We start from the raw sequence: 25,736 nt of genomic DNA, 5'->3' as shown, positions 1-25,736 counted from the left end.
TCTTTCTTTCTTTCTTTCTTTCTTTCTTTCTTTCTTTCTTTCTTTCTTTCTTTCTTTCTTTCTTTCTTTCTTTCTTTCTTTCTTTCTTCTTTCTTTCTTTCTTTCTTTCTTTCTTTCTTTCTTCTTTCTTTCTTTCTTTCTTTCTTTCTTTCTTCTGTCTTTCTTTTTTCTTTCTTTCGTTCATTCTTTCTTCTCTCTCTTTTTGTTTCTCTTTCTTTTTCTTTCTTTTCTTTCTTTCTTTTTCTTTTTCTCTCTTTCTTTCTCTTTTTCTCTCTCTTTCTCTCTCTTTCATTCTTTCTTCTCTCTTTCTTTCTCTCTCTCTTTCTTTCCTTCCTTCCTTCCCTCCCTCCTTCCCTCCCTCCCTCCCTCCCTTCCTTCCCCCCTTCCCTCCCTCCCTCCTTCCTTCCTTCCTTCCTTCCTTCCTTCCTTCCTTCCTTCCTTCCCTTCCTTCCTTCCTTACTTCCTTCCTTCCTTCCCTTCCTTCTTCCTTCCCTTCCTTCCTTCCTTCCTTCCTTCCTTCCTTCCTTCCCTCTTGCCCTCTCTTCCCTTCCCTTCCCTTCCCTTCTCTTTTCTTTTTCTTTGTTCAGGGGTTGCTCATGGCTATAAGCTTAGAAATTGCTCCTGGCAGGCTCAGGGGACCATATGGGATGCCGAGATTAGAACCACCGTCCTTCTGCATGCAAAGCAAACACCCTACCTCCATGCTATCTCTACAGCCCTTCTTTTTATTCTTAAACTTTATTTATTTATTTATTTATTGACTGGTCTTTGGGCCACACCAGCGGAGTTCAGGGGGTTCTCCTGGCTCTGCACTCAGAAATCACCTTTGGCAGGCTGTGGATCAAATGGGCTGCCAGAAATCAAACCAGGCCCCTCCTGGGTTGGCCGCATGTAAGGCAAAAGCCCTTTTGCTGTGCTATCTCTCCAGCCCCTCTTTTCTTTTCTTTCTTATTTTGGCTTTAGGATGCACCTGGTGGTGCTCAGGGCTTATTCCTGGCTCTACACTCCAGAATCACTCCTAGTGGTGCTAAGGCAACATATATGACGTTGGATATCTAACTGGGCCAGCTGTGTATAAGACAACTGTCTTACCAACTGTTCTATTGCTTTATTAATTAATTACTTTTATTTTTTATTTTTTGGTTTTGGGGTCACACCTGCCAGTGCTCAGGGGTTACTCCTGGCTCTATGCTCAGAAATTGCTTCTGGCGGGCCCGGAGAGATAGCACAGCGGCGTTTGCCTTGCAAGCAGCCTATCCAGCACCAAAGGTGGTTGGTTCGAATCCCAGTGTCCCATATGGTCCCCCGTGCCTGCCAGGAGCTACTTCTGAGCAGACAGCCAGGAGTAACCCCTGAACATCGCTGGGTGTGGCCCCCCCAAAAAAAAACAAAAAAAAATCGCTCCTGGCAGGCTCGCTAGGGGGACCATATGGGATGCTGGGTTTCAAACCACATACCTTCTGCATGCAAGGCAAATGCCTTACCTCCATGCTATCTCTCCAGCCCCTAATTTGTTTTCGTATTTCTTTTTATTTCTTTGGTTTTGGGAACCACACCAGCAGTGTTCAAGTCTTATTTAGCACTTACTCATTTACTCTTAGTGGGGCTCTGGGGACCATAGGCTTTGCCAGTGTTCAAACCAGGATAGCTGTGTGCAAGTAAAACTTAGTCTTAGTCTTAGCTCCTGTAGGGTCAGATTAATCCACTAAATATTTCTTGTATTTTAATTTAAACATTGATTTTTCTGGAAATAGAAAGGGAAACTACATGGTCTGTGAGAGAGTTTTCAGCTCTTTGTGTTTTGTACATTAATCCATGCTGTTGCCTGCTGGGTGGATCTTTCCAACTAAATGCAGCATTTGGGGAAGGATGATATTACATCAATTAGGGCACTTACTGTGCACATAGCTATCCTGGGTTCTATCTCAGTCATTCATGGTTCTCTGAACACCATGATGATTAATTCCAAGTGCAGAGACAAGAGTTACCCCTGAGCACCACCAGATATGGCCCCCAAACAAAACAAAAGCAAAATGCTAGGTCTACATATGTTGGGGCATTGGGCCATGACACCTGGAAATTCTTTATTTCTTTCTTGCATGGTCTCTCTCTCTCTCTCTCTCTCTCTCTCTCTCTCTCTCTCTCTCTTTCTCGTATTCCATACTTGGTGGTATTCAGGGTTTATTCCTGACTCAGTGCTCAGGGATCACTGGTGGGCTCAAAGGACTATATGGATGATGCTGGAGATCAAACCCAGGTCAGCTGCTTGTACAACAAGCATCCTTCCATTTTAGCCCCAGGTCTCTATTTCTGTTGGGTAAATATTAATATTATAATAACATAATAATATTATTATTAATATTATAATATTAAGAAGCAGAGGGGCTGGAGAGATAGCACAGAAGTAGGGCGTTTGCCTTGCAAGCAGCCAACCCAGGACGGACAGTGTTTCGAATCCTGGCATCAAATATGGGCCCCCGAGCCTGCCAGGAGTGATTTCTGAATGCAGAGCCAGAAGTAATCCCTGAGTGTTGCTGGGTGTTACCCCCCAAACAAACAAACAAACAAACAAACAAACATAAAGAGAAGCAGAACTTCAGGCTTGCCTGGAAAGCATCAGCCTAACTTATGTTTAACTTCTGTGGGAGGATGTTTGGCTGCATCAGCAAAAATGGGTACCAGCAGAAGGCAGCTTTTTCTGCTTTGCAGGGGAAACTGAGGCCCGATTTGGGTGATTTACTCAGAACTTCCTTCTTAAATATGGACCTGGGAAGATTAGCACTTAGATCTCTTGTACTCATCTTTGGCCTGAGTTACATTTTCTTTTGAGGTCTTTTGCTTTAATCAACGAATGCAAATTAATTTTTGTTCACAATTAAAAGCTGTAGCTTTATAAAGGGCACAAGAGTCCCAAATATCCCATGTCTTTCTTTCTTTCTTTCTTTCTTTCTTTCTTTCTTTCTTTCTTTCTTTCTTTCTTTCTTTCTTTCTTTCTTTCTTTCTTTCTTTCTTTCTTTCTTTCTTTCTTTCTTTTCTTTTCTTTCTTTCTTTCTTTCTTTCTTTCTTTCTTTCTTTCTTTCTTTCTTTCTTTCTCTCTCTTCTTTCTTTCTTTCTTTCTTTCTTTCCTTCCTTCCTTCCTTCCTTCCTTCCTTCCTTCCTTCCTTCCTTCCTTCCTTCCTTCCTTCCTTCCTTCCTTCCTTCCTTCCTTCCTTCCTTCCTTCCTTCTTTCTTTCTTTCTTTCTTTCTATTTATTTATTTATTTATTATTTTTGGTTTTGTAGCCATATCTGGTATACTCAGTCAGGACTCTGTACTCAGACATCACCGCTGACAGGTTTAGGGAAACCTATAGGGTGCCAGGCATTGAACCTAGGTTGGCTATGTGCAAGGCAAGAGTCCTTTCCACTGAATGGTCTCTCCCAATTCTGGACCACTGAATCTTTATGCCAATTGTTATATTAAATATTAATTAAAGAGTCCTAGTGTTGTGGATGAATGGATGGATAAATGGTGAGATCTTTCTCGACCCGGCCTGTCACGTGCAGACTCTATGGCCTGGTGGGTCTGTAAGTTCAGGATGATGGCGAAAAAAATGATCCACAGCAGTCAGATGAAGTTTCAGGAGACATCCTGCTTTATTATAAGGCCCTAACTGCATATTCTTCACATGGCCTTAAGCTAAGCAGCCTTTCTGCATCCAACCTGTCTTTGATCTTCCTTACAGCATCTGCCTTCACCCTTCCTCCCAAGGCCACTCTTAATTACCAACTAAAGACTCCTCCCAGCTGAGGGAGTGTCTCACCATCAAGGTAAGATTAGCATTTGGCTTTGGAGAGGGTAATCAGCCAATAACTCAGTATGAACATTTATGTAGATGCCACCTGGCACTCAGTTTATTCTTGATTCTGTGCTACAATGAGCCTTGCTCCGGTATTGATTTTCAGAGTTTGAATTTGTTCTCATCCTCTTTAGTACTGTTGGCAGGAGATTGAAGCTGCTGTTCTAATGGAGAAATAGAGAACAGAGCTCAGGCTAGTGATGGAATAACCCAGTTGTGTGAGACAGGCAACAGCAGGTTTTGTAAGAACAGGATAGCCAAACTGAGAGCAGAGATAGTATAAGAGGTAGAGCACTTACCTTGCTGTGGTTAACCCCAATCCAATCCTTGTGGCATCACTGCACCCCCCCCCCCCAAGTCTGCCAGAGGTTACTCTTTTTTTTATTTCTTTTAAACTAAAATTATTTATAGAAAATGCATCACAGGGCTGGAGAGATAGCATAGAGGTAAGACATTTGCCTTGCATACAGAAGGATGGTGGTTCAGATCCTGGCATCCCATATGGTCCCCTGAGCCTGCCAGGGGTGATTTCTGAGCATAGAGCCAGGGGTATAGCCCCTCCCCCCCCAAAAAAAAAGAAAGAAAAAAATGCATCACATAATTGACATAACTGATCATAATACATTTGTTTCAAGATGACCAAAAGCAAAGTTATTAGAAAAAAATAGAAAATAGGGGCTGGAGAGATAGCATGGAGGTAGGACGTTTGTCTTGCATGCAGAAGGACAGTGGTTCAAATCCCATATGGTCCCCCGAGCCTGCCAGGAGTGATTTCTGAGCATAGAGCCAGGAGTAACCCCTGAGCACTGCCAGGTGTGACCCAAAAACCAAAAAAAAAAAAAAAAAAGAAAAGAAAATAGAGATAAAAACTAAAGAGATGGAAGAGAAAGAAAAGAAGAAAAAGTTCTGTAGCAAGTATATTTTTGAAAATTATCAAATCACCAGGAACTCATTAAAGCACTAGCAGAAGGTTTAGTAAGCTCTTTTTTAATTTATTTTTTTTTATTAAGGGTAAAAGTTAAAGTAATACAGTAAAAGTAGTGTGAGAGTGGCAGTTGTTGTTTGCATAGGCCCAGAAAAATATGGAGGAAATGGAAAGGAAAAGCCTTGGCCTAAATACAAGAAGACCTTACCTCTGAAGTTTTCTGGCAAAAGACCAACTCTGGGCTCCAGGCTGAGGTTACTCTTGAGCTCAGAGCCAGGAGTAGTCCCTGAGCACTGCCAGGTGTCTCCTCCAAGCCCCATTCCCCCACCACCAATAGAAATGCCCATTTTGGCCTAAGATAAAGCAGGAAATGTGAGTGAATGTGAGGAAAGCCCTGTGAACCAAGACCAGGACATTGGAGAGACATAGGTTTGGAAGCAAATGCCAATGCAGGATATTATCCACACATAAAACGGGTTTGGGAATTCTAACATGCAAGCTTTCTTTTTTTTTTTTTTTTTTTTTTGGTTTTTGGGCCACACCCGGCGTTGTTCAGGGGTTACTCCTGGCTGTCTGCTCAGAAATAGCTCCTGGCAGGCACGGGGGACCATATGGGACACCGGGATTCGAACCAACCACCTTTGGTCCTGGATCGGCTGTTTGCAAGGCAAACGCCGCTGTGCTATCTCTCCGGGCCCAACATGCAAGCTTTCTAATCTAAGAAGCAGATAGCTCAGGGGAGGAAAGCCAAAAAGAGCATTTTCCTGAGACCTGGGATTTTTTATTAGGAAGAATCCAGACCACACCCTGGAGTAGATAATAGGGAGGGACCTAATGTGGAGAATAGGGAGGACCTAGTTAATCCAAAAAGTGAAGTTTTGAAAAGTACTTCCAGTATAGTAGATTGTTTTCTTTTAAAACCCAGATTTAATTGGCCTTTATAAAGACAATTTATAGCATGTGGCAAAAAAAAAAAAGTATATTTGTGGGGACTTGGGGGTGATTTTGGGCCACACCCAGCTATTCTTAGGGGTTACTTCTGACTCTGCACTCAGGAATTACTCCTGATGGTGTGCAGAGGACTGTATGAGGTGCTGAGGATCAAACCCAGGTTGGCTGCCTGCAAGGCAAACATCCTCCCCTCTGTGTTGCCTCTAGGTCTGGCACACACACAAATTAGACTCAATGAAGTTCTTGTCTTTATTTTATTTTATTTTGGGTCATACCCAGCACTATTCAGAGCTTACTTCTGTCTTGTTTTGTTTGTTTGTTTGTTTGTTTTGTATTTTGGTTTTGGGTTACACCCGGAAGTACTCAGGAGTTACTCCTGGCTCTGCACTCAGAAATTGCTCCTGGAAGGCTCGTGGGACCATAGGGAAAGCCAGGATTCGAACTGGGGTCTGTCCTCTGTTGGCCGTGTGCAAGGCCTTACTGCTGTGCTATAGCTCCAGCCCCTTACTTCTGTCTTGGTGCTCAGAGATCACTCTTGGTGGAGCTTGGGACACCCTATTGGGTGCTGGTATTGAACCTGAGTTGGCTGCATGCAAGGCATGCACCCTACTCATTGTATCATTTCTCTGCCCCCAACCCATGAAGTTCTTGTATCAAATATCTCTTCCTGTTATTCAAAATTAAAATCAGCATTGTTGGTAACATGCCAAATACAATTATCCTGCGAGCTTGCAGGGCTAGGTAGAGCTATGTGACAATTAAAATTTATTTGGGTTAGGATCACTCAGAACCTTTTGTCCCACCTGCATTCTACATGATAACCCTTAATGATTGGTTTTGTTTTCTTTTTGTTTTAGTTCAATATGAAAAAAAGTCCCTTCAATCTCAGAAAAGGGGAACCTTGAGTAAATGTTTGGCAGCAAAAGATTTCAATGAACCAGCTTCCTTCAGCAATGCAACCCCAGGAGTTTCATTTCTTCCTCTCCCCTTTTGGAAAAACCAGAAATCTCCATGAGTATCTGAATCCACTGAATACTTTGCAGAGAAGGGGGAGAGTTGGCATCACACACAGTGTCCATCCTTGTCTGCCATGACCCCCAGTGATCCTCAGAATCCATTTGCTCTCCAAGGACAGAATTTCTGCTTTCATGCCTGCTGAGAATGTACAGAAACAATAGCTCCCCAAATCTCTTGGCAGAGACTGTATCACCTAGGAAAGCAAATGGAAGGGATTCATTCTCACTGAAAATTCTCTATGCTCCATTGCTTCATTTCTCTTTTCTTTTGGGAGGTGCTGGTGGTGAGAGGTTGAATCATACCCAGCTGTGCTCAGGGCTTACTCTTGGCTCTGTGCTCAGGAATCACTCTTGATGGGGTCAGTGACCCATGCAATGCAGGGATCATGCCTGGGTCAGCTGCGTGCAAGGTTCGCAAGGTCTGCTGTACTGTTGCTCCAACTCCTCCTTTATTTTCTAAACAGAATTTGAATTTTTATAAACAAAAACAGAATTTTCTAAACAGAACATTAGATGCCTTCTAGTCCCATTTCCAGTGTCACAGAGGAAGTGGGTGAGAGACAAGATTGAGTGGAGCATTCACTTTCAGTTTGCTGTAATGGTTAGTTCTGCAATTCTCAGTGCATGTTCTCACTTGGAAAATAAATGTTTCCTTTGTTACTGCTGGGGTCACATGGCCTTCTCTGGGTTCCCAGAAGAACTTCTTTTCTCTCTATAAGTGATGAATATGTGTGTGTGTGTGTGTGTGTGTGTGTGTGTGTGTGTGTGTGTGTGTGTGTGTGTGTGTGTGTGTATTTCGATAGCTCGGAACTTACTCCTCACTCTGTGCTTAGGGATTTTTTTGTTTGTTTGTTTGTTTTTAGAGGCCATGCACAGCAATGTTCAGGAGTTACTCCTGGCTCTGCACTCAGAGATTACTTCTCATGGTGCTGTGGGGACCATATGGGATGCTCAGAATAGAACCCAGTTAGCTGTGTGAAAGACAAGTGCCTCTCCCCACTTTCACTCTGGCCCCAAACAAGGATAAGGTGTTTTATGCTTGTTTGTTTATTTGTTTGAGTATGGTGTTGCTCAGGAGCTACTCTTGGCTCTGAGCTCAGGAATTACCCTGGTGGGGCCTGGGGGACTATATAGGATGCTAGGAATCAAACCTGGGTCAGCTCTTTGCAAGGCAAGTGTGCTATTGCTCTGGCTCAAGGAGTAAGGTATAACCCCCTTCAAGTTGTTATGGTTTCAGGGGTGAACTGTTTAACTTCTCTCTTCTCACCCACATATTTTCTGTATTTGAAACCTTTCTTTTTCCATTCCCCCCACCCCCTGCCATTTTAGGGTCAAACCTGGAGGTGCTCAGGGCTGACTCCTGGCTCTGTGATCAGAAATCATTCCTGGCAGGACTCAGGAGAACATATTAGGGTGCTGGGGATCAAACTAGGTCATCTGTTTGCAAGGCAAAAAAGTGCCCTACCTGCTGTGCTATCACTCTGGCCTCATGAAAACTTTTATTTCAGTCCTTTCTGTTGGGGAGGAAGAGATGGCTGGGACCCCAAAGAGGTTGCTCTTCCCTTGCATTCTCTCCCCTCTTGTACTATCTCTCTGGCCTCTGCTGATGGGATCAGAACACTAAATATAGAAACAACCGTATTATGAACAACTTTGTAGACCAGTGTTTAAAGTATAAAAAATTTGGTGGTGGTGGTGCCTACCCAGATGGTGCTCAGGAATCTTGCCCAAATTAGCTGGCACTTTAAAGTGAAAGCCTAAGAATGTGACTGAGTAATACAGCTGGTAGGGCACTTGCTTTGCATGTGGCATCCAGGTTTGATTTCCAGCTTATCGTATAGTGCCCCAATCCTATCAGGAGTGATCCCTGAGCACACACCTAGGAGTAAGACCTGAGTGTTTCTAGGTGTAGCCAAAAACCAAAATCCGGAATGGAACCCAGGTCAGGTGCATGCTTAGCATGCTAGACTACTTATCATTTTCTCTCTCCCTCTCTCTCCCATTTCTCTCTCTCTCTCTCTCTCTCTCTCTCTCTCTCTCTCTCTCTCTCTCGTTTCTCTCTCCCTCTCCCATTTCTCTCCTTTCTTTCTTTCTTTCTTTCTTTCTTTCTTTCTTTCTTTCTTTCTTTCTTTCTTTCTTTCTTTCTTTCTTTCTTTCTTTCTTTCTTTCTTTCTTTCTTTCTTTCTTTCTTTCTTTCTTTCTTTCTTCCTTCCTTTCTTCTTCCTTCCTTCCTTTCTTCTTCCTTCCTTCCTTTTTTCTTCCTTCCTTCCTTCCTTCCTTCCTTCCTTCCTTCCTTCCTTCCTTCCTTCCTTCCTTCCTTCCTTCCTTCCTTCTTCCTTCCTTCCTTCCTTCCTTCCTTCCTTCCTTCCTTCCTTCCTTCCTTCCTTCTTTCTTTCTTTCTTTCTTTCTTTCTTTCTTTCTTTCTTTCTTTCTTTCTTCCTTCCTTCCTTCCTTCCTTCCTTCCTTCCTTCCTTCCTTCCTTCCTTCCTTCCTTCCTTCCTTCCTTCCTTCCTTCCTTCCTTCCTTCCTTCCTTCCTTCCTTTCTTTCTTTCTTTCTTTCTTTCTTTCTTTCTTTCTTTCTTTCTTTCTTTCTTTCTTTCTTTCTTCTTTTTCTTTCTTTTCTGCCTCACATCTGCAAGCCACGTTCTCTGCCTTTGAACCACATCCCTGGTCAAATTTTTGGTTTCTTACCCAATTCCTGGCTTTGCCAGAGATTTGCCTTTCCACAGCTGAACAATATATCAATCAAACAGGAACTCCCTTCCACCCACAGAGGGAGAAATCAATGTGATGAAATCTCGTACTTCATTCAGAACTTTTATCCACCCCAGTTCCATTTCTCCTTTTCTATTTATGAGTGCTTAGTGTGGAGAGGTTTTTTTTTTGGGGGGGGGGGGATTGGGTCATACCCAGTGGCGCTTGGAATTACTCCTGGTTTTGTGCTCAGAGCTCAAGTATCTCTCCTGGCAGGGCTCAGAGGATTCTATATGGTGCCAGGATTGAACCTAGGTTGTTTGTGTACAAGAGCCCTCCCCATTGTCATATTGCTCTGGTCCATAGTACAGTCTTCTTTCTACCTTCAATCCTTTCCCCTTTTTAATCAACTTTGTTCAGTCATTACTACATTCCTCACACAATAGTAACTTATTATCTCTTGGTACCTGGCTCCCAGTTATGGGGTGCATCTATACATGGCTTTCATTTTGAAGGGGTACTTGGCTACTGATGTCACTCAACTATGTTTCCTTCTCCTCGTAGAACTCTCACCCTGCCCCTAAGCCAGAACGTTCTCTCCCTTAATCTAAGAGATAATAGAGAGCTAGGTTCTATGTTTTTTTTTGTTTTGTTTTGTTTTGGTTTTGGTTTTTGGGCCACACCCGGTAATGCTCAGGGGTTACTCCTGGCTATGTGCTCAGAAGTTGCTCCTGGCTTGGGGGACCATATGGGACACCAGGGGATTGAACCGAGGTCCGTCCAAGGCTAGCGCAGGCAAGTCAGGCACCTTACCTTTAGCGCCACCGCCCGGCCCCAGGTTCTGTGTTTTTTGTTTGTTTGTTTGTTTGTTTGGGGTCACGTCCAGGATGCTCAGGGCTTACTCCTAGGTCTGCCCGCAAAAATCATAGGGTTTGGGCCGGGCGGTGGCGCTGGAGGTAAGGTGCCTGCCTTGCCTGCGCTAGACTAGGACGGACCGTGGTTCGATCCCCCGGCATCCCATATGGTCCCCCAAGAAGCCAGGAGCAACTTCTGAGCGCATAGCCAGGAGTAACCCCTGAGCGTCACAGGGTGTGGCCCAAAAACCAAAAAAAAAAAAAAAAAAAAATCATAGGGTTCGGGAATCCTATGGAGTGTTGGGAATTGAACTCAGAATGGCTGTGTAGATGGCAAATGCCCAGCTTCTATATTACCTCTCTGGCTCTGAGACCTTATTCTTTGCAACACTCATAATACTCACAAGTTATTCCTGGCAGGTTGAAATCAGTGGAAGGGTGTTTATACGAATTGGCAGATTGTTCTAGAGATAATCCAAGGGGCAATTTGCTAGAAAGACGTCCCTTCCTAAAGAAAAGTCCAGGAAAACTTTGTAGAGTTTCCTTTCTTCTTACTCAAATGAATTTTCCGGTGGTGCTAGAGGTAACGTGTCTGCCTTGCCAGCGCTAGCCTAGGACAGACCATGGTTCGATCCCCCAGCGTCCCATATAGTCCCCCAAGCCAGGAGCGACTTCTGAGCACATAGCCAGGAGTAACCCCTGAGCGTCACCGGGTGTGACCCCCCCCCAAAAAAGAATTTTCCAACCAGAAGGACATTAAGCCCCCCCCCCCCCACCATGTTGAGACAAACCAACATGACAGCGCAGGAAGAGCAGACCTATGTCTTTCCATTGTTTCACAATCAGCCACTTGTTATGAGAGGCAGCCGCTCCCCCCACTTGATCCCTGGAGATGCAGAGGTTTCTGTGAATGGAACCTGTTATGGCTCACAGCTGAATAGATTCTAAGTGATTTCACTATTTTAGTGAGAGACCAATGACCATGTACACATTTTTTTTTTTTTGGTTTTTGGGCCACACCCGTTTGACGCTCAGGGGTTACTCCTGGCTATGTGCTCAGAAATCGCCCCTGGCTTGGGGGGGACCATATGGGACACTGGGGGATCGAACCTCGGTCCGTCCTATGCTAGCGCTTGCAAGGCAGACACCTTACCTCTAGCGCCACCTTCCCAGCCCCGCCATGTACACATTTTTTCAGGAGCTTTCTCAGCCAGGAACTCTTTGTCTAGGTATTGGAGGATGATGGTCTCCCTTGCCAGCCTTCATTGCTAGATGTTTTCTATATCATGGCTTGGTTGTTTTATATCATGCTTGGTTGTTTTCTATATTATGATTCTGATTGATATAGGAATGCCACACCGGACTCTCCATTCCTCAATGAGCTATAACTGAAGGCTTCTGTGCCATGTGTGAATATGGTGGTGGGAGGCTGGGGATCTAGAGCTCTTTTAGGCTTTGAGTTTTAGCATAAAATGAGTCAACTACGGGGCCAGAGTGATAGTATAGTAGGTTAGGTGCTTGTCTCCTGTGTTGCCAAATCGAGTTTAATCCCTAGCATCCCACATGGTCCCCTGAGCACTGTCAGGACTAATTCCATAGTGCAAAGCCAGAAGTAAGTTCTGGTCATTGCTGGGTATGGCCCAAAAATCAACCAAGCAAACAACAACAAAAATTACTCATTCTAAAGATTCAGGGGTACCTGTAAGTAAGGTCAGGAACACAAAGAAACTGGGAGAATGGCCCAGAGAGGTAGAAAGAAATGCCTGGCCTTGGTGTCCTGGGACTCAAATACCAACCACATTTGCTCTTGCTATACCTGAGTCTCCTCTGAACAAGTTGAATGAACTCCCTTCTTTATCTACAAGGAGCTCCATCAAAATACTAGGTAATTAAATAAAAGCTACAAGTCAAACAACCTTATTTCAGTCCCTCTTCTGTATTTTGCTTGTTTTGTTTTGGGGCCACACCCGGCAGTGCTCAGGGCTTGTTCCTGGCTATTCGTTCAGGGATTATTCCTGGTGGGGCCTGAAGGAACCCTATGGGGTGCTGGGGATTGAAGTCAGGTCAGCTTTGTGCAAGGCATACATTCTTCCCCACTGTACTGTCTTAGCAGCTCTTTACCTCTTTCCTTGTAACACTTGACCGAGCAGCATCCAGCACTAAGCTGTGCTCAGATCACTTCCTGTCCTTCCCCATCACTTTCTGGCTTGGGTGGAACAAATGAAGGAAGTGTGCTGGCCAAGGCTTGACCACAGCACCATGCTTCTGGTGAGTGGACAGAAGAGGGAAACTTCACTGGTATTTCCTTTCCAGGAGTCTGGTGTTCTGTGTCTGAACCCGCTTATTGAAGTCAACCATTATTTTTCCTTCTAGTTGCAAAAAAAAAAAAAAAATGGAAATGAGGACCAGAGAGATAGTACAGTGCGTAGGGCACTTGCCTTGACATAAATTTTATTCCCATGGGGCCGGGCGGTGGCGCTAAAGGTAAGGTGCCTGCCTTACCTGCGCTAGCCTAGGACGGACCGCGGTTCGATCCCCCGGCATCCCATATGGTCCCCCAAGCCAGGAGCGACTTCTGAGCGCATAGCCAGGAGTAACCCCTGAGCGTCACTGGGTGTGGCCCAAAAACCAAAAAAAAAAAAAAAAATTTTATTCCCATTATTCCAAATGGTTCCCTGAGCCCACTAGGAGTGATTCTTGAATGCAGAACTAGGAGTAACTGCTGACCAATTGACAGTTGTGACCCCAAAACAAATAAAAGTGGAAATGATTGCCCAAGCTCTATTTCTGTAAGCTAGAGGGACCCAGAATAAGAGGCCAAGCCAATTTTGGGAGACAGGAGATGAGGAAAGTAGGAGTCAAGTAGACTCTAAGATTGTCCAGAAGCAGGAGTGAGTTCTCGTCAACAGAATTCACACAGCGATGCCTTGAGTCATCAAAGTCATCTCTTGCCTGGCAAGTCTGTTGTCACAGATTGAAGATTTTGAGATCCGTTCTGAATGCTTTACTAATGAAAGTGCCTTTGTTGTGGGATTCTTCTTTTGTAGGCCATGTCTTTATGTTAAATAATCACCCACAGAAGGTGGCATCTTCCTTCCCTCTGAAAAAGTCAGTGTCAGAAACTTCTTCCTGTGCCTTATCAGCCCTTTCTAATCTGACCCATGCCAGACTCCAACTTCCTTAGCTGACACTTCCTTTTCTTGAAGGTCAGCCAGAGTGGAGTTCTTTCTCCTTTTTCTCTCTCATAAACACACTCTCTCACACATTCACACAATCTCTCACACTCACACATACTCTCACATACATACTATCTTTCTCATAATAGGGATACATATATTTTCTCTGTCATGTGCTCACACATACACTCTCTTATAAAACATACACAATCTCACAAACTTTTACACACTTAAGTTCTCTCACACACATACTTTTCACATATTCAGATTCTCTCTCACACATTCTCATAAGTTCGCATACATCATTCTCACATTCAATTACAAACATGTTTGTAATTGGGTTTTAGCCATAAAATGTGTACACCCCTTCACCATGCAACTTTCCTGCCATCATTGTCCCCCCATTTCCTACCTCTTCCACCCCCGCCTATCTTCAAGAGAGGCATTGCACTTCTCTCTTTATTAATGTAATGGTAGCTGTCAGGGAGGTTATTTTTCTAACTGCTCTTACCACTCTTTGTGATAAGTTTCTTATCATAGGCTGGTCTTTCCAGCCCTCATCTCTATTTTCTCTGGGTGCTATTATTATAATAATACTGTCATTTTTTTTTAAATCCCACAGATGAGTGAGACTATTCTGTGTCTATCTCTCTCCCTCTGACTTATTTTACATAGTCCATGTCCATCCGTGTATAAGGAAATTTTATGACTTCATTTCTTCTAACAGCTGCATAGTATTCCATTGTATAGATGTACCACAGTTTCTTTATCTGTTGTTGGGTATCTTGGTTGTTTCCAGATTCTGGTTATTAAAAATAGTACTGCTATGAATATAAGAGTGCAGAGGGCATTTTGTGTTTTTGTTCTCCTAGGGTATATTTCTAGGAGTGGTATAGCTGGCATAAGTGAGCTCAATGTCCAGGTTTTTTATGTTTTAAGAAATATCCATATTGCTTTATAAAACAGCTGAACTAGATGGCATTCCCAGCAGCAGTGAATAAAAGTTCCTTTCTCCCCACATCTATGCCAGCAGTGGTGTTCTTTTTTTTTTTTTGGTTTTTGGGTCACACCCGGCGGTGCTCAGGGGTTACTCCTGGCTGTCTGCTCAGAAATAGCTCCTGGCAGGCACGGGGGACCATATGGGACACCGGGATTCGAACCAACCACCTTTGGTCCTGGATCGGCTGTTTGCAAGGCAAACGCCGCTGTGCTATCTCTCCGGGCCCAGCAGTGGTGTTCTTATTCTTTGTGATGTGTGCTAGTCTCTGTGGTGTGAGATAGTATCTTATTGTTGTTTTGATTTGCATCTCCCTGATGATTAGTGATATGGAGCACTTTTTCATATGCCTTTTGTCCATCTGTATTTCTTCTTTAAGGAAATGTCTGTTCATTCCTTTTCCCCATTTTTGAATGGGGTTCGGTGTTTTTTTATTGTTAAGTTCTGTCAGTACCTTGTATATCTTAGATATTAGCCCCTTATCTGATGGGTGTTGTGTGAATAGTTTCTCCCATTCTGTGGGTGACCTTTTACCCTAGTCACTGTTTCCTTTTAATTGCAGAAGCTTCTCAGTTTAACGTAATCCCATTGGTTTGTCTCTGTTTTCACTTCTTTGGACAGGCATCCTTGAAGATGCCTTTAGTCTCAATGTCATGGAGTGTTTACCTCCATTTTCTTCTATATACCTTATAGTTTCGGGTATGATATTAAGATCTTTAACACATTTTTATTTGACCATTGTGCATGGTGTTAGAGGTATGAAGTTTTTTTGACTAGTTGTCCCAACACTACTTGTTGTAAAGTAGATTTCTTTCTTTTTCTTTCTTTTTTTTTTTTTTTTTGTGATTTTTGGGTCACACCCAGCAGTGCTCAGGGGTTATTCCTGGCTCCAGGCTCAGAAATTGCTCCTGGCAGGCACAGGAGACCATATGGGACGCCGGGATTTGAAACGATGACCTCCTGCATGAAAGGCCAACGCCTTACCTCCATGTTATCTCTCCGGCCCCTGTAAAGTAGATTTCTAAAGAAACAATTTCTTTCTTTGAAAATACTTCATGGTATAACTATATGTTGTTTATATATTCCTCAATCTTCACCACTCATTCAATTTATATTTATTAAGTATTTCTACATCACTGATTATACAACAAAGATGTAGACAAGAAACAAGAACAAAACGTTCCACAAGGGACTGGAGAGATAGCACAGCAGTAGAGCATTTGCCTTGCATGCAGTCGATTCAGGACAGATGATGGTTCAAATTCCAGCATCCTATATGGTCCCCTGAGCCTGCCAGGAGCAATTTCTGAGTGCAAAGCCAGGAGTAACTCCTGAGTGCTGCCAGGTATGACCTAAAACCAAAAACCAAAATATAATAATTGATCATATTTTGGTGCTCAGGTGGGCTCAAGGGACCATATGGGGCTACAAGGATCCAAATTAGGTCCACTGTAGGCAAGGCAAGCAACTTACCCGTTGAATTATCTCTTCAGCCCTGAACTTGTTGTCTTTTGAGCCACAGAACTGAAGATTCATGGGAACAGAGCCATAGTACAGAGGGAAGAGTGCTTGCCTTGTACATGACCAATCTGAGCGCAATCCTGGCAACCAGGAATGATCCTGGGCACTGCCAGTGTGCCCCCTACCAATAAAGAAGAACTGAAAGACAACACCAACTGGCCTACTCCACAGAGAAAAAATTTATTGGGTGTGGCTCTGTTCTCTTTTGGAGTTCACACCATTTCAGGATTCTTCTTGCTTTTTTGAGTTCTGCATTTACCTCCGCCTGCTCCACTCTTCAAGGAGCCCAGTTTTACTCCTGGGGATTCAGGTACAAGCTCTTTCCAAACTAGAGACCAGTGACAAGTAAGGAGGGCCCTTTATTCTCTAGTTGCCAGATAGACATCCAACTGGTACATCCTTGCCTTTATAGATTGTGCTGTCATTTACTCATTTTTGAGCCCATTCTCTGGGACATGATGAGAATTCAGACAACTGGAACTGCAGGGACAGAATCAGCAGAAGGGAGATTTGGTCTCCATGTGCTAGGAGAACCAGGTGGTGGCAACATGTAATATATAGCTCTGCTCTGAACCACCCTGGGTCCAAACTGAAGTCCCATGACAGTAGCACAGCTTTGTCATCAGCCTGTAGGCAAATTCTCTGGTGCCTTCTTCATCTTCATTATCTCTTCCATACATCAAGGGACTGTATTTTTTATTATTTTTTATTTTATTTTATTTTATTTTGGTTTTGGGGTCACACTCGGCATGCTCAGGGATTAACTCTTCGCTTTGTGCTCAGAAATTGCTCCTGGCAGCCATGCCAGGATCGAACCACTGTCTGTCCCTGGATTGGCTGCATGTAAGGCAAATGCCCTACTGCTGTGCTATCTCTCAGGCCCCAAGGAACTATTTTTTTAAAATTTATTATAACACTATGTTTTTACCAAATTGTTTCTAAATTAGTCATTTCAAGAACTCAGTGTTCCGGGCCGGGCGGTGGCGCTGGAGGTAAGGTGCCTGCCTTGCCTGTGCTAACCTTGGATGAACCGCGGTTCGATCCCCCGGCGTCCCATATGGTCCCCCAAGCCAGGAGCGACTTCTGAGCGCATAGCCAGGAGTTACCCCTGAGCATTACCGGGTGTGGCCCTCCCCCCCAAAAAAAGAACTCAGTGTCCCAATACCAATCCCACCATTAGTGTGACTTTCCCTTCACTGATGTCCCCAATTTCCCACCCAACACCCTAGCCTGCTTCCACGTGGACAAAAATTTATTTCATATTGCTTATTATGACATAAAGGCAAATGGAGCTACCAAAACTTAGAACAACATGGAGAATTAACTGGGCTGTGGTTGAATATATATGTCAGCTTAGGTAGGATAGTCATTTTAATAATATTGATCCTTCCAATCCATGAGCATGGAATAATTTTCCTAAAGTTTTCTATCTCTTAAGTTTTTTTATCTTTCTTTCTTTCTTTCTTTCTTTCTTTCTTTCTTTCTTTCTTTCTTTCTTTCTTTCTTTCTTTCTTTCTTTCTTTCTTTCTTTCTTTCTTTCTTTCTTTCTTTCTTTCTTTCTTTCTTTCTTTCTTTCTTTCTTTCTTTCTTTCTTTCTTTCTTTCTTTCTTTCTTTCTTTCTTTCTTTCTTTCTTTCTTTCTTTCTTTCTTTTTTTTTTTGGGTTTTGGGGCCACACCCGGCGGTGCTCAGGGGTCACTCCTGGCTGTCTGCTCAGAAATAGCTCCTGGCAGGCACGGGGGACCATATGGGACACCGGGATTCGAACCAACCACCTTTGGTCCTGGATCGGCTGCTTGCAAGGCAAACACCGCTGTGCTATCTCTCCGGGCCCTATCTCTTAAGTTTTAATATTATAGATATCCCATTTCTTTTGTTAGGTTGATGCCTAGATACTTGATGTTTTGAGATACTATTTTATTTATTTATTTATTTATTTATTTATTTATTTATTTATTTATTTATTTATTTAGGGTTACACCTGGCAGAGCTCAGGGGTTACTCCTGGCTCTATGATCAGAAATCACTCCTGGCAGGCTTGGGGGACCATATGGGATGCCGGGATTCGAACCACTGTCCTTCTGCATGCAAGGCAAACGCCCTACCTCCATGCTATCTCTCTGGCTGAGATACTATTTTAAATGGTATTTAAATAGACACCTTGATCTCTTTCTCTTCTGGTTTATTTTTTGTATATAATGAAAACAGCTGAGATAAAAGCAGTTGCCATGTCTGGACTCAGCCAGTCCCATAGACACACTCTGTTCTCAGAAGATATGTAAACCTAGCCATGAGAAATTATGGGTACAATGATTGCACAGCTGAAAACTAACAATCTCAGGAGAAGAGGGCAGGCCTAAGTCCCTGCCCCACTGAAGCCATGCCTGCTGCATCCATCACTCACAATCGCTGCTTCACCTATGGCCCTGCTTCCCCACTCCTGTACAGCTCTCTGCAGAGACACTAATCTGACCAAAACTCCAGATATGCCAGTATTTGGGCTGACATCTCCAGGTCTTTTTTTGGGAATGAAAATGGGCACCCTTCCTGACTCCTGCCTTCTGTACTTCTGGAATACCTGGCAGCTGAAAACACATCCCACAATTTGAAGTATCATCAATAATGCTTGAAATTTCCAGACTGCACAGCAGCAATTGCTGTTGTACAACAACTCCATTTTTATTTATTATTTTATTATTGCCATTATGGCCAGTTAGCACAAGAGCTTACTAAACCTTCTGACAATGACTTCACGACCTCATTGGAGATTCAATACTTTTTATGAATTTGCTTGTCGCTCTACATCTTTATTTTTCTTTTATTTTCTTTCTTCTTTCTTTTGGTCTTTCTTCTATGAATTTGCTTGTCGCTCTACATCTTTATTTTTCTTTTATTTTCTCTCTTCTTTCTTTTTTCCTTTTCTCTCTTTCTATTTTTCCTTCCTTCCTTCCTTCCTTCCTTCCTTCCTTCCTTCCTTCCTTCCTTCCTTCCTTCCTTCCTTCCTTCCTTCCTTCCTTTCTTCCTTTCTTTCTTTCTTCCTTTCTTTTCTTTCGTCACACCCGGCAGTGCTCAGGGGTTACTCCTGGCTCTAGGCTCAGAAATCGCTCCTTGCAGGCTTGGGGGGCCATATGGGATGCCTGGATTCGAACCACCGTCCTTCTGCATGCAAGGCAAATTTCTTACCACTGTGCTATCTCTCCTGCCCTCTTTTATTTTTTTCTTAAAATAATCTTGCTCATACTTACCTGGAAACAAATGTATTATTGTAAACTATGTCAACTATGTGATACATGCTCTGTAAGTAAAGTACATTTAAAAAAAGGAAAAATTGTAACTGAGCACTGGAGTGATAGTACAATGGGTAGGGCACTTGCCTTGTAGGTGGCCAACCCAGGTTCAATCCCGGGCATCCCATATAGTCCCTTGAACAATGCCAGGAATTATTCCTGAAGGAAGAGCCAGGAGTAAGCCCTGAGCTCTGCTAGCTTTGTTAGCTTGTGCAAGGCAAATGCCCTACTGCTTGCACCCCCACTCTGGCCACTCTTTAGGGTCTTTTATATATATATATATATATATAAATACATATAATATATATAAAATATATATAATATATAAAATATATAATATATTAACTATATATAAAATATGTATGTATATATTATCATGTTATCTTCAGGCTTATAAATTTATATATTTCCTTTATAAATTTAATTTTCCCCATATAGTCTTTTTTCCTTCCCAGATCCCTTCCATAAAGTGGTCCCGTCTTTTGGAAATAGGGACTTACTCTGGGCAGAGCCCTGGGGACCATATAGGGCTAGAGATGGACTCAATCTAGGGGCTCCTGTATGCAGGGCCGGTGCTCAATCCCTTGAACCTCTTCCCTGCTCCAGTGATTCTTCTTTGGCTCCTGTGATGGGGACAGTTTGTCTGCTGGAGAATCTGAGGAACCCAAACCAGCTCTGGAAGTACTTATTTTTTTTCTTAGACAACAGTTTGCTTTCCTGGTGATGACATTTACTGCCACATCCCCTTAACTCCTTTCCTCGGTGTTCTTAGGAATCATCAAAGTTCATCAAGTGTTCTATTTTTTTTGTTTTGTTTTGTTTTTTTTGGGCCACACCCTGTGACGCTCAGGGGTTACTCCTGGCTATGCGCTCAGAAGTTGCTCCTGGCTTCTTGGGGGACCATATGGGACGACGGGGGATCGATCCGCAGTCCGTCCTAGGCTAGCGCAGGCAAGGCAGGCACCTTACCTCCAGCGCCACCGCCCGGCCCCTCATCAAGTGTTCTAATATTCACATGTTCTAACCTGCTGTCAAACATTCTACAAATTGGGGCCAAAGACATGGTACAGTGCTTTGCATGTAGCTGACTTGGGTTTAATCCCCAGTATCCCATTGGGTCCCCCGAGCACTGCCAGGAGTAATCCCTGTGCTTAGAGTCAGGAGTAAGCCCTGAGCTTTGCTCAATGTGGTCCAACACCCCCACTCCACCCCAAAAATGTCCTACAATTTTTTTCTAAGTTCCTAATTGCAGCCCTTCCCTGAAGCCTTTGTCCTCTGCTGTGAGGTTACTATGGTAATTGGACTGGAAGATGCTTCCTGTTTGCCTGCTGTGAACTTCCTGATAACCAGCCCTCCACATCCCTATCATGGGATACCCTCCAACACAATATTTAACTATTAGAAAGTTGTAGAAGGGAAGAAATATCTTACCCAGTAGCTTCTCATTGAGCCTTTTGTTATTTATTTATTTATCTATTTATTTATTTATTTTTGTGTCACACCAAGTGATGCTCAGGGCTTACTCCTGGCTTTTCACTCAGTGATCACCCCTGGGGGACCATATTGATGCAGGGATCAAACTAGGGTTGGCGAATCTCGTATCTATTGTACAATCATTCAAGCCCCTCTGAATCATTTATAATGCTGGTCTTTGTGTGTGCCATCTGCTTTGGAGGGGTCTGTCTGGGGTTATCTAACTGTGGGGTGAAGCATGACACCTCCACTCAAATGTCTACTCAAGTTGCTAGACCCAAAGGTCTCTGCTATTGGTATCTGCTTCTGGTTGAGACCTCATGGACCATCAGAGAGTCAGTTTGTGGGTTCTGACTCAAATGAAACTTCTGCCTGAGGAAGGGGGACAGGCTGGTATTATTGAAGTCATCCAGATGGTTACCATCTGTGTTTTTCTTAGTATCCTTCGGAGATGAAAGCATCCAGCTTCTGTGAAGAAAGTGCCCATGATTCAGTACCCAATTTTCAGTCCTCCACCTCATTTTTTGGCCTTGCTGAGTTCAGATCTGCACCTTGCTGTGTGTATGTATGCCCAGAACTTCTTTGGGAACCATGCTGATGATTCCGAACTGGTTTGGCTAGTTGCAATCAAAGGAGTATTTAAGAAGTTGGAAGAGGCACAACATTTGTATGCAGATTCACCTCTCCAAGAATGGTGCTCCCGCTATTTGTTGTTTGGGGAGCCATGCCCTTCAGTGCTCAGGGCTTACTATTGGCCCTTTGCTCAGGAATTACTTACTCCAGGAAATGTTTGGGAAACCATATGGGAGCCAGGGATCAAACCCAGGTTGGCTCCATGCAAGGCAAGCACCATCCCCACTGTACTATCAAACCAGAGCCCTTGCTCCTCTAAGCAGTTGACCTGAGAGTTGGGTAAACGGAAGATGCAAAGGCCTGTGGGATGAATCCTTCCTGTTTTATGGCTTCTACAATATTCTGTGGATCAGAAAATGGTTCTCAAGCCAATCCACTTCATCCTGGGTTTCTGTCTGGTTGATGTTTCTGCTGCTGAGCTATGAAAACTGTGACTCAACTTACATCCACTCGGGCTTTTCTCACACTCATCCAATTAGTGGGAAGGGAATGCTCTCTCATTTTTATATAAATATAAATTTAAAAAAAATTTGGACTTGGGCCACACTCAGCAGTGCTCAGGGGCTTTCTGGCTCTGTGCTCAGGTGTCATACCTGGCGGTGCTTGGTGGACCATATGAGTGCAAGGATGGAACCCAGGTTGGCTGTATGCAACCCACTGTGCTATCACTCGGGCACCTTAATAAATTCTTTAGTTGAATCACCATGAGACACACAGTTACAAAGTTGTTCATGATTAAGTTTCAGTCATACAATGTACAACACCCTTCACCAGTGCACAGTTCCTGCCACCACTGTCCCTAGTTTCCCTCCTGCCCTCCCCCCTGCTCACTCTCCCCTGCCTCTGGGGGCAGACATTTTTCTTCTCTCTCTCTCTCTCTCTCTCTCTCTCTCTCTCTCTCTCTCTCTCTCTCTCTCTCTCTCTCTCTCTCTCTCTCTCTCTCTCTCTCTCTTCCCTTTTAGACATTGTAGTTTGCAATACTGTTACTGAAGAGGTATCATGCATATTACTTTATCTTCTTTCAGCACCTAGTTCTTGTCCAAAGCAATCATTTCCAATTCTCATTGTCTTAGAGATCCCTTCTCTATTCTAACTGCACTCCCTCACTATTCCTGGCAAGTTTCCTATTATGGATTGGTCCTCCTTGCCCTTGTCTCTATACTATACTATGTTTTTTTTTGTTGTTGTTTTGTTTGTTTTGGGTCACACCCGGCAGCGCTCAGGGGCCACTCCTGACTCTATGCTCAGAAATTGCTCCTGGCAGGCTCGGGGGACAATATGGGGTGCCGGGACTTGAACCACCGTCCTTCTGCATGCAAGGCAAATGCCTTACCTCCATGCTATCTCTCCGGCCCTTATACTATGCTTTTTATATCTCACAAATGAGTGTAATTATTCTATGTCTATCCTTTTCCCTTTGATTCATTTGCTTACCATAATACTCTTTTTATCCATCCATGCATAAGAAAATTTAATTCCTTTATTTTTTCCTAACAGATGCATAGAATATTGTATAGATGTGCTACAGTTTTTTTTTTATCTACTCATTTTTTGGTGGACACTGGGTTGTTTTCAAATTCTGGCTATTGTGAATAGTGCGCCAATAAACATAAGAGTGCATTTTTAGAAGACAATCTGGATATTCCTCAGAAAAACTAGAAATTGAGCTTCCATATGATACAGTAATACCAATCCTAGGAGTATACCCTAGAGGCCCAAAAACATAATGCAGAAAAACCCTCTGCATTCCTAAGGTTCTCTTGTTCATTATTATTATTATTATTATTATTATTATTATTATTATTATTATTATCATTTTGGTTTTTGGGTCACATCCAGCAGCGTTCAGGGGCTACTCCTGGCTCTACACTCAGAAATCACTCCTGGCAGGCTTGGGGAACCATATGGGATGCCGGGATTCGAACCACTGTCATTCTGCATGCAAGGCAAACACCTTACCTCCATGCTATCTCTCTGGCCCCTCTCGTTCATTCTTTTTTTTTTTTTCCCTTGGTTTTTGAGTCACACCCAGCATAGCTCAGGGGTTACTTCCTGGCTCCAGGCTCAGAAATGGCTCCTGGCAGGCTCGGGGGACCATATGGGATGCCGGAATTCAAACCACTGTCCTTCTGCATGAAAGGCAAATGTGCTACCTCCATGCTATCTCTCCGGCCCTCTTGTTCATTCTTTTTTTTTTTTTTTTTTTTTTTTGGTTTTTGGGCCACACCCGGTAACGCTCAGGGGTTACTCCTGGCTATGTGCTCAGAAGTTGCTCCTGGCTTGGGGAACCATATGGGACATCGGGGGATCGAACCGCGGTCCATCCAAGGCTAGCGCAGGCAAGGCAGGCACCTTACCTTTAGCGCCACCGCCCGGCCCCATCTCTTGTTCATTCTTAAGTGGCACAAAGGGTTGGCATATCCTTGGCATCTGGAATCTCAAATGCAAGAACGAGCTTCATCTGGTTTAGAGAAGGTTCTTGTAGGGGTCCAGAGTGTTCATATGTAGTAAATACAGCGGGGAAGGTGCTTGTCTTGCAGTCAGCCAACCCCAGTTTATTCGTGGCACTTCATCGGGTCCCCTGAACACAGTAGAGTGATGATCCAGTTGAAATTCCTTAGAACTGCCAAGTGTGACCCTAAAACCAAAGCAAGAAGTTTACAAAAAGGATCTGAAAACCTTTATTGTTTGATTGGTTTCTTTTTTAATTTTTAATTTTTTTTGGTTTTTGGGCCACACTCGGTGACACTCAGGGGTTACTCCTGGCTATACGCTCAGAAGTCGCTCCTGGCTTGGGGGACCATTTGGGACACCGGGGGATCGAACTGCGGTCCGTCCTAGGCTAGCGCTGGCAAGGCAGACACCTTACCTCTAGTGCCACCGCCCGGCCCCTTGATTGGTTTCTTTATTGTTTGGTTGGTTTCTTTTTTAGTTGTTTTATTTTTTGTTTTTGGGCCACACCCAGTGACACTCAGGGGTTACTCCTAGCTCTGAGCTCAGACATCGCTCCTGGCTTGGGGACCATATGGGACTACGGGGATCAAATCCAGGTCTGTCCTTGGTCAGTCGCGTGCAAGGCAAATGCTCTATCTCTGTGCTATAATTCTGGCCCCTGTGGTTGATTTCTGAACTGGGTCTCATGAAGCCTGAAGATAGGAAACAGGAGTATTTGGTCCCTCCAATTCATTTGCTGCTTTTCCCCACCATTGGCTGACCTCAAGCCCCATTTGGTGTGCTCAAAATAAGTCTTGGGTTGTCCCCACCGATATCTCTAGGAAGCAGAGCTGTGGCTCTGGGAAGCTTAATGGCAGATTATAGCTCTGTCTTCCTTTATGTTTTGGACCATTCTCAGGCTTATTCCTGGATCTTCACTCAGGAATTACTCCTGGTGGGACTTGGAGAATGCTATGGGATGCCAGGGATTGAACTCAGGTCAGTTTCCTACAAGAGAAGCGCCCTCCCCTAGCTTCTATTTTTTTAATTTTCTTCTATATATTTTTATTTTTTGATTTTTGGGCCACACCCAGTAATGCTCAGGGGTTACTCCTGGCTATGTGCTCAGAAGTTGCTCCTGGCTTGGTGGACCATATGGGAAGCCGGGGGATCGAACCGAGGTCCATCCAAGGCTAGCGCAGGCAAAGGCAGGCACCTTACCTCTAGCGCCACCGCCCGGCCCCTTCTTCTATATTTTTTTTGGGATGGGGAAGGCTACTAAACAATGCTTAGAGGTTCCCTTCCAGCCATGTTCTGCCTAATATAGTTCAGTGTAGGGTTCCAGGAGACTCCAGGACATTGCAATAATGAAGTCGGAGGCCAGCTTACATGTATCCCTGACCCCTGAGATTTGGTTTCCTATGATCTAGATGAGGGGGGAATGCGGAGTAGGGCTGATATCCTAACTGGAGAATGCAGAGAAACTTTCCTCATGACTTGCCCTAAAATTAAAAAGCACGAATTGTTGGTCATCCAGAAGGCTCATGCCCAGGACAAACGGTCTCCTGGCACCCAGCATAATCCCCCCAGCTGCCATCCCTCCATGCCTGTCATTGTCCTCCCAGGTGTCCTACGGAAGAGAGAGAAGACAGAATCAAAACGAGAAATGAAACTGGAAGATCCTGCCATGTCAGCATTAGGCAGAGTATAAGACATGTTTTGCACAGACTGGCGGACAGACAGACAGGGTTTGGAGCCTGTTCTCTTTCAACATGCCCTGGAACCGATTTCTCCTCTGGCTGCTGATTGAACTGGGGTGGTTTTATCTGAGTAAGTGTTGACTGCTACCCCAGGAGCAAGACTTGGGGTGTCCTAGTGGATGATGCCCTGGCTAGAGGGACTCAACATAACATTTGCATACTTGTACCCCTAGATCGGCT

This window comes from Suncus etruscus, chromosome 6 (genome assembly GCF_024139225.1).
Source record: "Suncus etruscus isolate mSunEtr1 chromosome 6, mSunEtr1.pri.cur, whole genome shotgun sequence".
NCBI lineage: Eukaryota > Metazoa > Chordata > Mammalia > Eulipotyphla > Soricidae > Suncus > Suncus etruscus.
This window is presented reverse-complemented; position numbering follows the sequence as displayed.